This window comes from Petaurus breviceps, unplaced genomic scaffold, assembly GCF_028583685.1.
Source record: "Petaurus breviceps papuanus isolate PSGF00001 unplaced genomic scaffold, PetGlider_PUasm1.0 171, whole genome shotgun sequence".
Taxonomy (NCBI): domain Eukaryota; kingdom Metazoa; phylum Chordata; class Mammalia; order Diprotodontia; family Petauridae; genus Petaurus; species Petaurus breviceps.
In genome coordinates, this window is record NW_027185754.1 from 17,792,277 (window position 1) to 17,807,073 (window position 14,797).

Below are 14,797 nucleotides of genomic sequence, written 5' to 3' on the forward strand. Positions count from 1 at the left end.
TTTTTCTTTAATTTACTCATCTTCCATTTGTTCTCTTTCTCATAAGGAAAACAATCCCCTAAGCATACAGACATTTTATATTGCTAATTATTGATGTTTGCTCAGTTCTGCATCTCTATCAACGGGGCTAAGTGAGCTTTCAAAGACAACTGGGACAAGTAGAAATATCCTAGGAGGAGACATCTAGAGGCCTGGGTTCTAGTCTTCTCTCTGACTCTCACCAGCAGCAGGACTTTAAGCAGGTTGCTTCAACTCCCTCCAGTCGGTTTTCTCCTGTTAATTAATGGGATTGGAATAGATAATCACCTAAAGCAGTAGTATCAAACTCAAATAGAAATGAGGGCCACTGACCTGTACAGAAGGATCCCTGAGAGCCAGATATTGACTTGGTTTCAAAATATAATATTTTCTATGTTTTTGTGGATTTTTATCTTGTTAAATTCTTCCCAATTAGATTTTAAATTGGTTCAGGCTACACTCAGGAGAACTGCAGACTCTGTGACCTGAGGGCCCCACATTTGATTCCTCTGCCCTAAAGTACCTTTCAATGAGGAGGTTCTGTTATTTTAAGGCAGGTCTACAATTTCCATTAGTTTCTTAATGTACTTAGAGTACATGAAGTAGGTATTCAATATCTGACTTTGTGGTAATGAGGATGACTATTTCTAACCCATCTCTTGAAAGGCAGCTATCACACTATAAAACAGTGCCTCAGCCCAATTTTTAAGGCTCACAGTTACTCCTTGCTTCAGGGTCCCTGTGTTTTGCTTGACAATTGCTTCTCTGCCTATCTTCCCTTCTTCTCCATCTTGCTCCTTTTCCCAATATTAATGGATACACCAACTAAAGTCAAAAGTAGACCTGGATTCAAGTTCCCATTCAAATACTTAGTAGTTGGTACAACTCTTAAGTATGTCACTAAATCCTTCTGCACCTCAGTTTCCTTATCTGTTAGTGGGGATGATAACATGTAAGGAAAATGCATTTCAAGACTTAAAACATTAGATAAATGCAAACTACTTTAGATAAATGACTAATCCATCTTTTCTTCTTCCAAAACCAAGTAATGTCAGCTGTCACCCAATGGTTGCAAATATAGCATTTGCTATTGCTCACATAGGTTGAACTACATCACTTTCATGTCTCCATGACTTCTCTGTAGATGAAGTGGAAAAAGGCTATCAGACTTAACTTGGAAACTTTGGAAGGCTCTAAATCATATTTTCATCTCTCTGGTAGAGAAGAGACTGGTTTTATTGACAAAGACGACTGAAAATTGCTCAGAGTATTAAAATAATAAGTCTGCCTCAAAGCAGAGAGACAGTCTGGCTGAGGCAAACTCATTGCTCCCCTGAATAACTCCACTGGGTCATGCTTAGCCTCTACAATCACTCTGTGGTATTTCTAAACCCAGACTCAATGGAGCCTTCTGTCATCCTCAAAAATCAGCCCCTCTCCACCTAGCTTCTATGCTACTTGTATGTTTCCTGGATCCAAATCATAAATCAAAATTAATTCTGAGAATCTCTGGCAGAAATAAGTTTCTTAGATAATACAGTGACAAAGGGGTCTAGTCTATGATAGTGGGGCAATTCAAATTTCCTACCTGCCTGTTCCAGTGTCAGGGGGATAGGGCTGAAGATTTCACGCAAACCACTAGATGTCGCCAATACTTATTACTGTATGTACTTAATGACAGCAGAAGTCCATTGTATGGAATAAGCCCTCAGAAAAAATTGTGGGCAAAATTTTACCAGTTCTTATAATATGGTCTTAAGTTTGATTTCATGAGAAATTCTGTGCCTCAAGGACTGTGCTCACCAAATAACTTTTTCACCACACATTGGTACCTGCCACTATTGGGGAAAATGGTCACAATACCAGTAAATCCAACTAGTTAAGGAAAAGCCTACCCAGAAAAACCACAGACTGTCAGCCTAGAACTTCACCTGATTCTACATTTTGTCCCAACACTCAATTGGTCACTGTGGTGGCTCGATAGCTCCTAGCTCACTTCAGCCCCTGTTAAAAATAAATTAATTAAGGAGAGGTGACAGTAACACCAGGGATTTTCAATGGCAGTATGCTGCTGAAATAATGTAGGTCTTATGGCTTTTAGCATTGACTGAATGACAGACAGCTAATTTATGGTAATTTGGGAGACCTGCACTATAATTATGAAGTATTTCTAGGTGAATATTCAGGATTCAAAAGTCTAAGAAACCCACAGCTAAGATTAATTTATTACTGACAGCTGTATATATAATAATATATCATGTCTGTTAATCTTACATTTCTTGACTACTTACATCAAGCAATCTCTTCATTCATTAATAAAATCAAGGCTTGCCATTCATCTTAATGACTGAAACATGTTTTGAACCTGGAGGACACCTATAATTATATTTTGCACTTCCATAATACCACACAAGTGAAGATGTAAAAAGGGATGATTTGAGCTTCCAATATTACCAGCAGGGCAAAAATGTCAAAGAGATCAAGCAGCAAACAAAGTCACAGGACAAATAGTAAGGTCAAAGGAAAAAAAGTCTGAGCTTTTCTTGTAACTTCCACACAGATTCTCTTCCTTTCTGTCACTTTCCCTTTTGAATGTATTATATCTTTTAAAATTACTTTTAAAATTCCTTGATTTCTTTCTAAAAGCTGGGGTTTGTTAGCAGCTTCTAAGCAGCTTACTATCTCAGGAGAATTAAAATTACTAATAACCCAAAGAGCAATGAAAAGATGCACAATGAACATTCACATTCTGCTGCTTATTACCAACCATGACTTTCCTGAGAGGAGGAGCGGTCACATAGCAAGAATAACACAACATACTAAGAGATGCATTAGTAACTCAGAGAAAGTTAAAAAAAAAAAAGAGCAAGAGCTCTCACCTTATCAACTCAACTGAAACTTCTCTCTCCAAGGTCACTGATGATTTTTTAAATGTCAAACCCAATGACTTCTCACTCATCATCCTTCTCAACCTCTCTAGCATCTAACAATATTGACCACTCTCTCCTCCTGGATGTTTTCACTTCTTTGTATTTTCACGGATTCATATCCAGCCTTAGTCTCTCTCATGAGCTCCAATTGGACATCTCTAGTTGCCTATTAAATAGACAGCCCATAAACATCTCAATCTCAATGTATCCAGAACTAAACTCATTGTCTTTTCTCTAAAACCAAACTCCCTCAGGATCTTTCCTCTTAGTGTTAAGGGTGCCACCATCCTTCCAATTTGCAACGTTGGCAGTATCCTTCATTCTTTACTCTCTTTCGCCTCATGTGTCCAATCAGTTGGCAAATCTTATTGTTTCTGTATCCACAATCTCTTGCATTCTACACAAGGTCATCACATCTCTAACTGAAAAAGATTCCTAATTGGGCTTTCTGCCTCAAGTCTTTCTACCTTTCTAATCTCTAACTATCAAAGGGATATTGCTAAGGTACAAATCAGACCATGAAACTCCTCCACTCAATAAAGTCCAAAGGCTCACCATTACTTCTAAGATCAAATATCAAACAATAACCCAAAGAAAAGTTGAGACATTACAAAATAAGAGTAAAATAATAATAATAATTAGTATTTTATGTAACACTTTAAGATTCACAAAGCTCTTTGCAAATACTGTCTTATTTTTATTCTTACAAGAACATTGGAAAGATGGGCTATTATTATCTCAATTTTACACATGAGCAAAATTGAAGCAGACAAAAGTTAAGTGACTTTCCCAGGATTACACAGCTAGTAAGTGTCTGAAGCCATATTTGAGCTCATGACTTCCCAATTTCAGGTCTACTCTACCAGATAGCTGCCTCTATAAATAGAATTGAAAATCAAAGCACAATTGAATCAATAAATAAAATTAGGAATTATTTTTTTGACTGTCAATAAAGTTAGGAAACCATTAGAACTTTAATTTTTAAAAGGAGAGAAAAACATACATCACTAAAACTGCAAATGGAAGAGGAAAGATTGCAGCAAACACCAAAGAAATAAATAATATCGTTAAGGAATAATAATAACAACTTTTATTTATATTGTGCTTTAAGGTTTTCAAAGTCCATTATATGCATTTTCTTATTTGAATATTACATACAGGTGTATTTTTGAAAATCAAAGAATTTAAAAGAATTTATCAATATCTACAAAAAACATAAATTCTTAAAGTGATATAATGGGGAATTTCAAACAAATAAATCACTCAGAAAAACATGCCCCCAACAAAGTCACAAAATAATTCTGTCAAAATTTAAGAAAAGAATATATATTACATAAAATATTCATAAACATAGAAAAAATGAAACATTACCTAATAACCTTTATGAGTAAAATATTATAATTTTAACATAGGGATAGCACTGGAAAGAAAAGTATAGAACAATTTCCCTAACAAGTATAAATGCAAAAATGTTAAATAAAATAGCAGTAAATAGAATACAGAAATACTTTTCATCAAGACCAGTCAGTGGTTATATGAGGCATGCAAGGCCAGTTCAATATTAAGAAAAACCATTATCCTTGACTCCTCTCTCTTGAGCTCTATGATTCCAATTAGGTGTCAGTTCTTGTGGATTCTACTTCCATAATATCTCTAACATCTGTCCCATGGCTACCACCCTAGTTCAGGTTCTCATTACCTTTTTCCTGGACTGTTTCAATAGCCCCCTAATTGTTTTCTCTGCCTTAAGTCTATCCCCTCTTATCCATCCTCCATATAACCTGCCACAGTGATTTTCCTAAAGTGCAAGTCTGAGTATGTCACTTCCCTACTCAATAAACTCCAATGGCTCCCTATTGCCTTTAGGATTAAATATAAACTCCTCTGTTTAGCTTTAAAGCTGTTCTACAACCTGGCCCCGGCCTACTTTTCCAACCTTATTACATTATTCCCTTGTATGCACTCTGTAGCCCAGCCAAATTGTCCTTCTTGCTGATGCTCACACTAGATAAACTCTCCACTTTAATACTCCATCTCCCTTCCTGAGTGCCTTTGCACTAACTGTCCTCCAAGCTTGGTATATACTCCCACCTCAACTTCCTCCACACTTTAGAATCCCTTTCCCTCAAAACTCTTCACAAGAAACACACTTTCTTCATGAAACCTATGCTGATTTCTGATCCCTCCACTAGCTTCCAATTCCTTCCCCTCTCAAAATATTACCTTGTATTTATTTTGTACTTCTTTATGTATACATTGTCTTTCCCAATAGAATGTAAGATCCTTGAAGGCAGGAACTATTTCATTTTTGTATTTGAACCCCTATTGCCTAGAAGAATGCCTGACACAGTAAGCATAGTAATTCGTAGTAACAAATGTTTGCTGATTGATCATAACACATTAGTAGATGAAAATTTGTTTTTAGAAAATGTGGGCAAGAATCACACAGCATAAAAAAGTGAAAAGGAACTGTGATTGGTATTAATGGAAAAATACCCACAGGGTTGAGATGACATACATAAAAAAATACCAGAAACATTCAATTATAAGCTTAAAAACAATAATTTTATCCCCCACCTATAGAAGGCATGCATAACTTATCCCTTAAAAATAATTCTTATTTAATGTTAAGATAAAGTGTTTGTCTTTATCATATGCATGGCAGTTAAATAATTTGCTTCTATTCATTTTACCTATTTAAATGTCTCCTTCACATGTAAATAAGCATCACCTAGGTTGTTTCATCCCAACTTTACTGGTAAAATTTTTTCTTACAAAAGTGAAGAAAAAAACTTATTTAAACCATAAAATACTGTCACTTGTCAAGCTTCCCTCATTCCCGTGCAAGATGTATAGCCAAGATATTTGCAAACCAAGTGAAACTTTTTTCCTTCATCAACTTATTAATTACCCCAAAAAAGAATAATATGTTAAGATAATGATTTGATTATCTAGAGTACCTTTCATCTAGACACAGTATCGGATTTCACTGTACACAGGTTAGATAACAGAGTAAGCAAGTTTCATATCTTTAGAACAAATCCCTTGAGATGATGGGTTAATTAAATAATGATAAATATAGTTCCAAGGTAGGTGAAAGGTGATGAGAGAAAGTTAAGTGAGAAACCCATAAGCTACTGGAACTGAATTTCAAGGTTTCCATGTATTCTCCAAATTAAAATCCTTGAGTCCTAACATACTGAAAAGAGCAAAAGACCTGCATTCAAATTCAACCTCTATTTGCATAAGGCTTAGGTAAGTTATTTAAGTTTTCTGAACCTTAGAGGTCTGTTTTCCAGAAAAGTTTTTCTGTTCATGTTGAGCTCCATTCTCTCTATACCCCATAAGAAAACAGATTAAACAAATAACAAAATTGACCCAGATGTGCTGCCGCTCCCATTTCTGAAAGACAAAAAATAAAACTGGGATTCGCATATATTGGCCCTCTGAAATTGTTGGTCTGGATTGTCAAGCAAGTTAGTGCCTGATCAATAAATTTTTGTTAAATGAATAAATCCCTATCCTATCTTCTCTGTCTTAGGAAATTATTATTTTTAATAATAGCTCACATTTTATAGTGTCTCAAGTAAACAACCTTATAAATCAAGTTACTGCTTCATCTTTCATTACCATACTCTCTATCTGCAATAAAATGTTCTTCCTATTCATTTTATCTCTCCCTTTGACATTGGAAATCTTTCTCCCCTTAAAGTTCCAGTTGTCTTTAAAAATTTATCTCCCCTCACTATTTACATGATTGTAATAGTCTTCATTTTAATGTATTTCCTTAATTTAGCATTCAAAATGATGTAACTTCAGAGGCAGCTAGGTGATGCAGTGGTGGATACAGCACCAGCCCTGGATTCAGGAGGACCTGAATTCAAATCGTACTTATGACACTTAGTATCTGTGTAACCCTGGGCAAGACACAACCCAAATGCAAAAAAAAAAAAAGAACCCAGCTCAAAAACACTGTAGCTTCATTCTTCCCCAACCAAAAAAACTCTGTTCAGTTTACATCCAGATCCCATGTAGAATTTGTTTTAAAAATATGTTTAAATTGTTTAAAAAAAAATTAAAGCCTCAACTAAGACTACTACAAATTAGGAACTAATACAACATTATAGGAGGGACACGTACAGTATTGCTATGTTTTGTGTATTATTTGACTAAACTCTCAGGTCTTCAGGAACTTCCTTCCCCTTAAAAAAACTGTTTTCCCAAGGGCAACTAGGTAGCCCAGTGAGTAGAGCATCAGCCTTGAAGTCAGGAGGACCTGAGTTCAAGTTCAGCCTCAGACACTTAACACTGAACTAGCTGTGTGGCTTTGGGCAAGTCACTTAACACCAACTGCCCCTCCAAAAAACAAACAAAAAGGGCTGCTTCCCCGCTCTACCCCCCTCCTTCTCTAAGTTTACCTTGACTTCTTTTTCTTTCTACCATGTTTTGGTTTGTCTGTCTCTGTCTTCTCCCCTCCCCCTCCCCCAAACACTTTGATGTAGAAACACAGCAAACAGGGGCAGCTAGGTGGCGCAGGGGATACAGCACCAACCCTGAAGTCAAGACGACCTATGCGATTTCAAATCAGACCTCAGACCATGAGCAAGTCACTTAACCCTGGTTGCCTCAAAAAGGAAAAAAAAAACAAAACAGCTAACTCAATTGGGAAACAAATGGAAATAGAGGGTAATACAGAGACAGGTTAATATAAAGAAGGAAACAGAAACAAGCAAAACAAACTTCCTGATCCTGAAAGAAGGATCAAAAGCAGGAGAAGTGAAAGAAAATAATATCTAAATAGAATCTAAAGGGGTGCCTTAGATGGCTTCTTGGACATGTTACCCACCTCTTGACAGAGACTTTTTTTATATGATCACTGTGTGGATTCATTTTGTTTGACTGTGCTTATATTTGCAAGGGGATTTTTTCTTTTAGCAATACCATGGCTCCCCCCAAAAGGGAGCTGTTGAAATATTTTTTTAAATGCACAGAAGGATGTTAAGTAGGAAGCACAGACATGCAGGACAATTTAAAAAGTAGTGTGCGGAACTTATTACTTCTAAAAAAGGTGTTATGAAAGTCATAGTTTCATATACAATCATTGTTTTGTGTGCCGCTGCATATGTGTGGAAATGCTCTTTTTCATTAATTTTTTTTTTAATTTTTTTAAGGAATCTCTATGCCAAAAAGTGATTCCTGGAGTTGTCTATTTAAAAAATCCTATTAAGATGCCTCTTTGTAGTACGGAAGCAACCCTGGGATTTCACTAAGACTGTGCTAGCGGAGCACAGGTAGGTCTAACCAAGCGTATCTACAATTGCAACCAGTCTAGCTAAGTCTGAAAGAATTCATCACCAAAAGACTACCTACCAGAATAGGGCAGTGGTGGCGGCTGTTTTTTCTAGAGCAATTCATGAACACTCATACTTAATCATGGATCCTTGAAGTAATGAAGTTTTAATACCACCTAACATGGCAATGCTCCTCAACTGAAGAGTTTTGGTCCCACATTGTCAGGAGCTATTCAAATTATAACCAACTCAAAAGAAACAATGTCTTATTGTGATCCAAAGTATGATGAAAGGGTCATATTTTTAGAGTTGGGAAGGAAACAGACCATCTTCTAACCCTTTGATTTTACCCATTAGAGAACTGAAGTTCAGGAGGCATTAAATGACTTCCCCAAGGTTATACCAGTAGGAATCACCAGAGACAGGATTTGAGTGTAATAATGGCAGCTTTTCAATTCTACTGCTCCTCAGACTCACAAACAGGTTAAAATCTGGCCCTGAAGGGAGATGACTTAACCACAGACCCCAGGTTAAGTACCCCCTGAACTAAGGCTTCCTTACTCCAGGTCCAGAGCATGGCCACTTTTAATGTTATTATCAAGTTACTAATCATTTGAACCTCAGTTATCCTGTAAGGAAAGTGGGTCTGGTACAATCCCCCCCCCCATTTTTTATTACCAATTACCAAAAAACCCAAACAACTGAAATCAAAAACTACCCAGTAACTACTTTAAGGTGGCATGAATAGTAACCGAATGCACAAGCATGAAAAGGAGGAATCTTAAAGAGGTGACATTCTAATCTAGAGTAGCCTTGGAAGTCCTGCTGTTTTTCACCTTTATTGAGACTGCTGGAAAAGAGGAAGTTTCCAATTTATCATAGAGTTTAAAAGTAAAAGGTACCAGGGACTGTTTCCTTTTTGTGTTGTATCCCCAGTTACCACTGCACTGTCTGATCTATAGAAGGATGTTTAATAAATGATTGTTGACTGACCATACTTATAAGCAATAAAGAGAGCTGAATTTGGAATTGGAGGATATCAATTTGGATTTGGATTCCTCTACTACCTGTGTAATTTTGGATGTCATTTAACATCTATGAAGCTAGATGATCTCTAAAGTACCTCCCAGCTTTAAATCCTATGATCCTCGTTCATCCCTCTCCTTTTAAAAAGGAAATTGAGGCTTTGAAAGGTATTGTGACCAGTTTTTCCCAGTCACAAATGTAGTAATCAGAATCAGAATTTGTGAAACCAGGTTCCAAAAGCAGTTCTCTTCGTACTGCATGCATCCCAAGGGCCCTTCTCAACTATAAAGTCTACGATTCAAGGAGATGAGGGGAAATTCAAAGGAAGTAATAGAAGATGCTCTCATCTCCCTGAAGGAGCACTCACAGTCTGAAGGGGCAGAAAACATGAACAGAAGCAAATGATGCACAGCTGTATGTAAATCACGCCACCCTGCGCCGTGGTCACCTACAGGCTACTTCGTTCAGACAGGTTGGGAGCAGTGCATCCTAGGACTGCCAAAAGAGGTTGTGTGGGGCCCACATCTGAGAAGCATTCAAAGAAAAAGTGTCGTCCCGTCCGGAGACGGCCTGGATGTGGGCCCGCCTGAAAGCCTCAGAGGGAGATTCGAGCTCGACTCCCTCCTGGATTTGGGAAACGGGGGGGACGGAGAAAGATGGGAGAAGATGGCAGGGTTACAAGTAGCGTGAACCTGAGGCTAGGCTCCCACGTCTCCCCAACTGGAGGAGCAGCGAAAGAAGTCGCTCCCCGGATCCCCACCCCGACCTCCCGCAGACCCCGCCCAACCCTTTCCTCAACATCCCTCCTTCGCCGCTCCCCCCGCCCGAGCCCCGAAGCGCACACCCTCAGGAGGTCACCTGACTCGGCCCTCTGGTCACGTGATCTCGTCTCCATCGCCGCCATTTTGAAGCTCAAGTTGGGGAGGGGGGAGAAAGTAGTAGGGGGTAAGGAAAAAAAATTTTTTTTATTTTAATTTTTTTTTCCAAGAAAAGGGAGGGTGCGACGTGGAAGGAGGGAAGTGTGTGTTTCTTGGGGGAAAATTTCTCGAGCGGCTGGGAAGGAGGAACCCGCCGGGGAAGGGGCAACTGCCGCTATCGAAGCCGCTGGACCCGCAGGTATCGCGACCCACTTCCCCAAAGCACCACCCCCTCGCCCCAGGCATTCCAGTCCTCCACTTCTGGCGGCCCAGGCTCCCTGTCCCGCCATGGCTCGGCTCGTCCGCGCCCTCCGGGGGGCTGCCCTGCATCCTTCCCTCCTCCAACGCCTCGGGCCTCCCGCGCGCCCCGCGGGGACCCGGGCCTCGCGCCCCCCGCCTCCAGGATCCCGCCGAACGAGGCAGCGCCCCTCCCCCCCCCCCCCCTCCGGTTCGTGCCGGCATTCCCCCCCCCCGCCCGCGTCCCCCTACCCTTGTGCCGCCTCCCAGCCGCGTGCGTCCCCCAGCGTGCCCCCTCCCCCCTGCGTGCCGCTGCCCGCGTGCAGCCCCTCAGCTTCTCCTTCCCAGCTCCGAGGATGGAACCGCGCGGGCTCCGGGGAGTGTGGGGGGAGGGGGAGGCGGATGCTCCGCCCTGCATCCCGGCAGCTGCGGAAAACTCCTGAGCCTCGACCCGTAAAGGTGACTAACTGTAATTATCCCGTCCCCCGAGAGGTCGGGTGTCACCTGGAGGGTTGTCTGCTTGTTCCCATCGTGGAAAACCCCTCCACTAATGCAGATCTGCACCTTTGTAGCGTTGTTTCCCAGCGAGCTGGAAAAGCTTTAAGGGTTTGCCCACGGTCTCCCAGCCAGTGTGTATTTGGAGGCTACAGCTGACCCCAGGGCTCCCTGACTCGAGCAGTCTCGAGCCACATCAGCTTTCAACGTAGGGAGATGAAGACAGGTGCTCAGGGTCATGCTACTAGAAAGAGTCAGAGCTGAGATTTGAGCTAAGGCAGGTGTTGGTAAACATTTTTGTCGTGGACCCCTTGGGCAGTCTGTTGAAGCCTATGGGTGGATTTCAGAGGACTACAGTTATTAAATATTTTTAACAAGTTCAGAGATATCCGATGAAGTACCCTAATCAAGGCCTCCATACACCATATCTATAGCATGACCACTTTATATACTATCATTAAGTTACTAATCATTTGAACCTCATAGTTAAACTGTAGGAAGTCCCCATTTTGCTGATAGCAGAATCGAGGCCCCAGAAACTTTAAGTAAATAGTCCAGGGAGATAAGGATGGGAAACTGAGCAACATCTTTATGTCTAATGCCAGGAAATCCACCATTCTACCAACCTTAAAGTGGGAAATTACCTTCCACTTATTCTCCTTGGGACTTACTGTGCTCAGTCGTCCTTGTCTTTTTAACACCATTTCCCCTGAAGACCACCAACTAGCTCTTAATAAATGCCTGTTGAATTGAATTGCCTAATTGTTCATTTGATAACTGTTTATTAAACTACTGTGATGAACAAAGTTTGGCTTCTTATTCATGACTCCGCGTATGCTATTTGAAAATCTGTGACTGAAATCACCGGGGTTTGCTTCTCTTAAATTTCATAGCTTCTTTGAGTTCCAGAGCTGGAAGGCACTTAAGAGATGGACTTGCCCAGTTCCCTTGTTTTGTAGATTGGGGATGAAGCCCATATCCTTTTTGCACTCTCACTGGAATGAGTTTCCCAAGTCTCCCGGCCTACCCTTCTCTCTTTGGTTTGGGGCCCTTCCCAGCCCCTGGGGCCAGTGTGAGTGTATAAAAGTAGGAGAGGTCTGGATGACTCCGGTTGTGTTCTCTGTTTCACCCTGTGGGGGCATCTTTTTAGTCTTTGTTTCAGAGGATAAGAAGCTATTGATCTAGCCAACAATTAATAGATTAGTCTTTATCCTGACTTCAATCTTTGGTGCCTATCTCTTTTTACCGGATGCTCCCAGTAATTTAGAAATGAAAATCTATACCACAGGCTTTTACTTCCCCAGTTCACCTAAAGGTTAATGTTAATCTTCAAAGATTATAATATTCACTTTCCCCTCTGTGAACTGTTTACTTAACCGGAAGGGAGGGGGTAGTTGCTAACTTGGTAAAACTTCAAGGGTTCTATGCTAATTTTTTTCTCTCAGGTTACATTAACAAGGAAGTTCTTTCTTTTTCTTATCTTTTTTAATGTTAGAGGCCTGGATGGCCTATAAGCTATAGCTTTGAAGAACTAATGCCTCTGTTTAACAAATATATAGGACAGACCACTTGTAGGTAAAGAACAGTTGTGAGATTCATGGTGTCACCTTTATATTCAGATAGTTTTTTTTCTTTGAAATTCGGAGAAGCTCTTGATTTATTTTTAAATCTTTTAGAAAGTATGTTCAGCCAGTCAGATAAAAGGAATAGATAACACTTTAAGAACAAAAACTGCCGTGAAATAAGGTGCAGAGTGCGTGCATATTCTCTTCTACGAATAGATGGAGAAGTTTATATCAGTTTGGGGATTTTTTTTTTTTGCTTTGTTTTTCATTGATTCATTTTTTTTTAATCTTGGCCTGTTTATATTAAAGGTATAAGTTTATATCATATAATTTGTTTGTTCTTTGTAAATATTTCCCTGAACTCTAAATAGTTTGGAGCAAAATGCTATACGCATATTTTTGTTCAGGCTTAATATTTTATTTATCTTGGGAAAGAAATGTTTTTTTGAGTCTCTGCATTTTCAGCCATGACTATGACTTTGAAGGTTCATACTTGGAACTTTATTAGTTTAAACATTTATTTGATTTGAAATATCCGGACCTCTTACTCTTCTTTTCAGTTAAAGACTCTGTATTACTATGTGAACTTTAAGGTTGGTCACTTTAAATATTTATTATTCTGACACCAATATAGGAGATTACATCCATGGTGGTTCTGTTGTGAAGGATCTTACCAGTTAGTTAAGTTAGAACTGGACATTGATTACAGAAGTCTTGTGAAAATACTGAGTCTGGGACCTCCCTAGAAAAGTTCTATAATGCATGAAGTTACCCTAATTCAGACAAATATGATTATAGTTGAAAATAGAAATATAAGTATGACTAACTTATAAATATATGTGACCTATTTAATAACAGCCCATTGTCCATACATGATCTTCACCCTTGAGAGTTAACGTCACCAAGCATTCATTAAACAACTACTATGTGCTAGCCTCTGTACTAGGCACTAGAGAAACAGAGACAAAATGGAATTGCTTCTACTCCACATTAAAGGAGACAACATGTAAATAAATAATGCATAAAATAAGTTCAAGGTAATTTTTTTTTTTTTTGGTGGGAAGGGCACTAGCATCTCTGGGATCAGGAAAGGATTCATAGGGAAGATGCTGCTTGTGAAGTTTTGAGAACATCAGAGGCATTCCTTTTAGTATTTTAAACTATACCTTCATGCATCTACACAGAAAATTATGATATTTATCCAACTCATCCAATAACACATGAATTGTTGTAAAACTAATGCAATACCCATATCAGCCGCTATGAATGTGCATGCATATTTCCAGGTTAGATTGGCAAAATATAATAAGCTCTCTTCCTCAAAGGCAAAACCAAAATATTTATTTGGACCATCATTAGAATACTAATCCATGTAACCCAGGCTCTGAGTAACTCAGACTCCATGTGATTCACGCTGTATCAGAAGGCCACATAGGCCTATAGGGCAGGGAAGATCTTCCTATTACATTAACACTACAATTCTCCTTTATTTTTTAGGGATTGCCATAATACAGCGCTGTAAGGAAATTAATTAAATGCTAATATAAACTGGAGAGCAAATTGTAAGAAAATTAAGACAATTGGAATAGATTGGTTTTCGCTTAACTTAATAAGGAGTTTAATTATAAGCCCCTGACCATTATGGAAAATTAAGAATTTTGGTTAGGAAAATTGTATAGCATCCATGGTTACTTCAAGATTCACATTTTTGCAGCTTTACATGTTTTGAGTAAAGGTTTTCATACCTTCATAGTCATTTGTTCAATATATATTCATCTGAGTACATATTGTAAACAAAGCATCCCTGCTAAGAACTGTTAGGTACTTTGCTGTGTGTTACAACAAAAATAATTTTAACTTTCTTAGCCTGGTATTTAAGTCCCTCCGCAGTTTGGCCACAACCTACATTTACAGCCTTATCTACCATGCCTCCCAAATATCTACCTCGACACTTTGCTTTTCTCCAAGCACATTATGTTTATTATCACCTTTGTAAGATTACCCACATGGCATCACTACTACCCAGCACCTTTATTCTACCTATTCAGGCCCCATCTCTCTGTGTAACTTAAATCACACCTCCTCTCAGGACATATTAACTCAGTCCGAAGTGATACCCTTCCTCTGACCCAACGCCTTGTGGTCTCTTATGTTGTTGTCTTATATTGGTTGCTTAGCCCTTGCTGTAAACTAATTATTAGCTCTTTGAGGGCAAGGACTGTGTCATACATTGCTTTGTATCCCTTTCCGGATCTAATGCAGTGTGTTACACAAATTAGGTACTTGATAAATATTGGCTCATTAGTTGACTTTTTTCA

The 14,797-nt window shown here is 39.2% G+C and overlaps 1 protein-coding gene across 3 annotated transcripts in view; it reads left to right on the plus strand.

The window, feature by feature from the left end:
* The first annotated feature begins 10,108 nt into the window (after positions 1–10,108).
* Positions 10,109–14,797, plus strand: part of ZNF507 (zinc finger protein 507) — a 34,734-nt gene continuing 30,045 nt past the window's right edge. For 2 of the 3 annotated variants that reach the window (XM_069082606.1, XM_069082608.1), the window contains exon 1: positions 10,137–10,381. The gene's annotated coding sequence lies outside the window, so the exon portion shown is untranslated. Of the gene's footprint in view, positions 10,382–14,797 lie in introns of all 3 variants that reach the window. The other variant, XM_069082607.1, reaches the window with a different exon arrangement.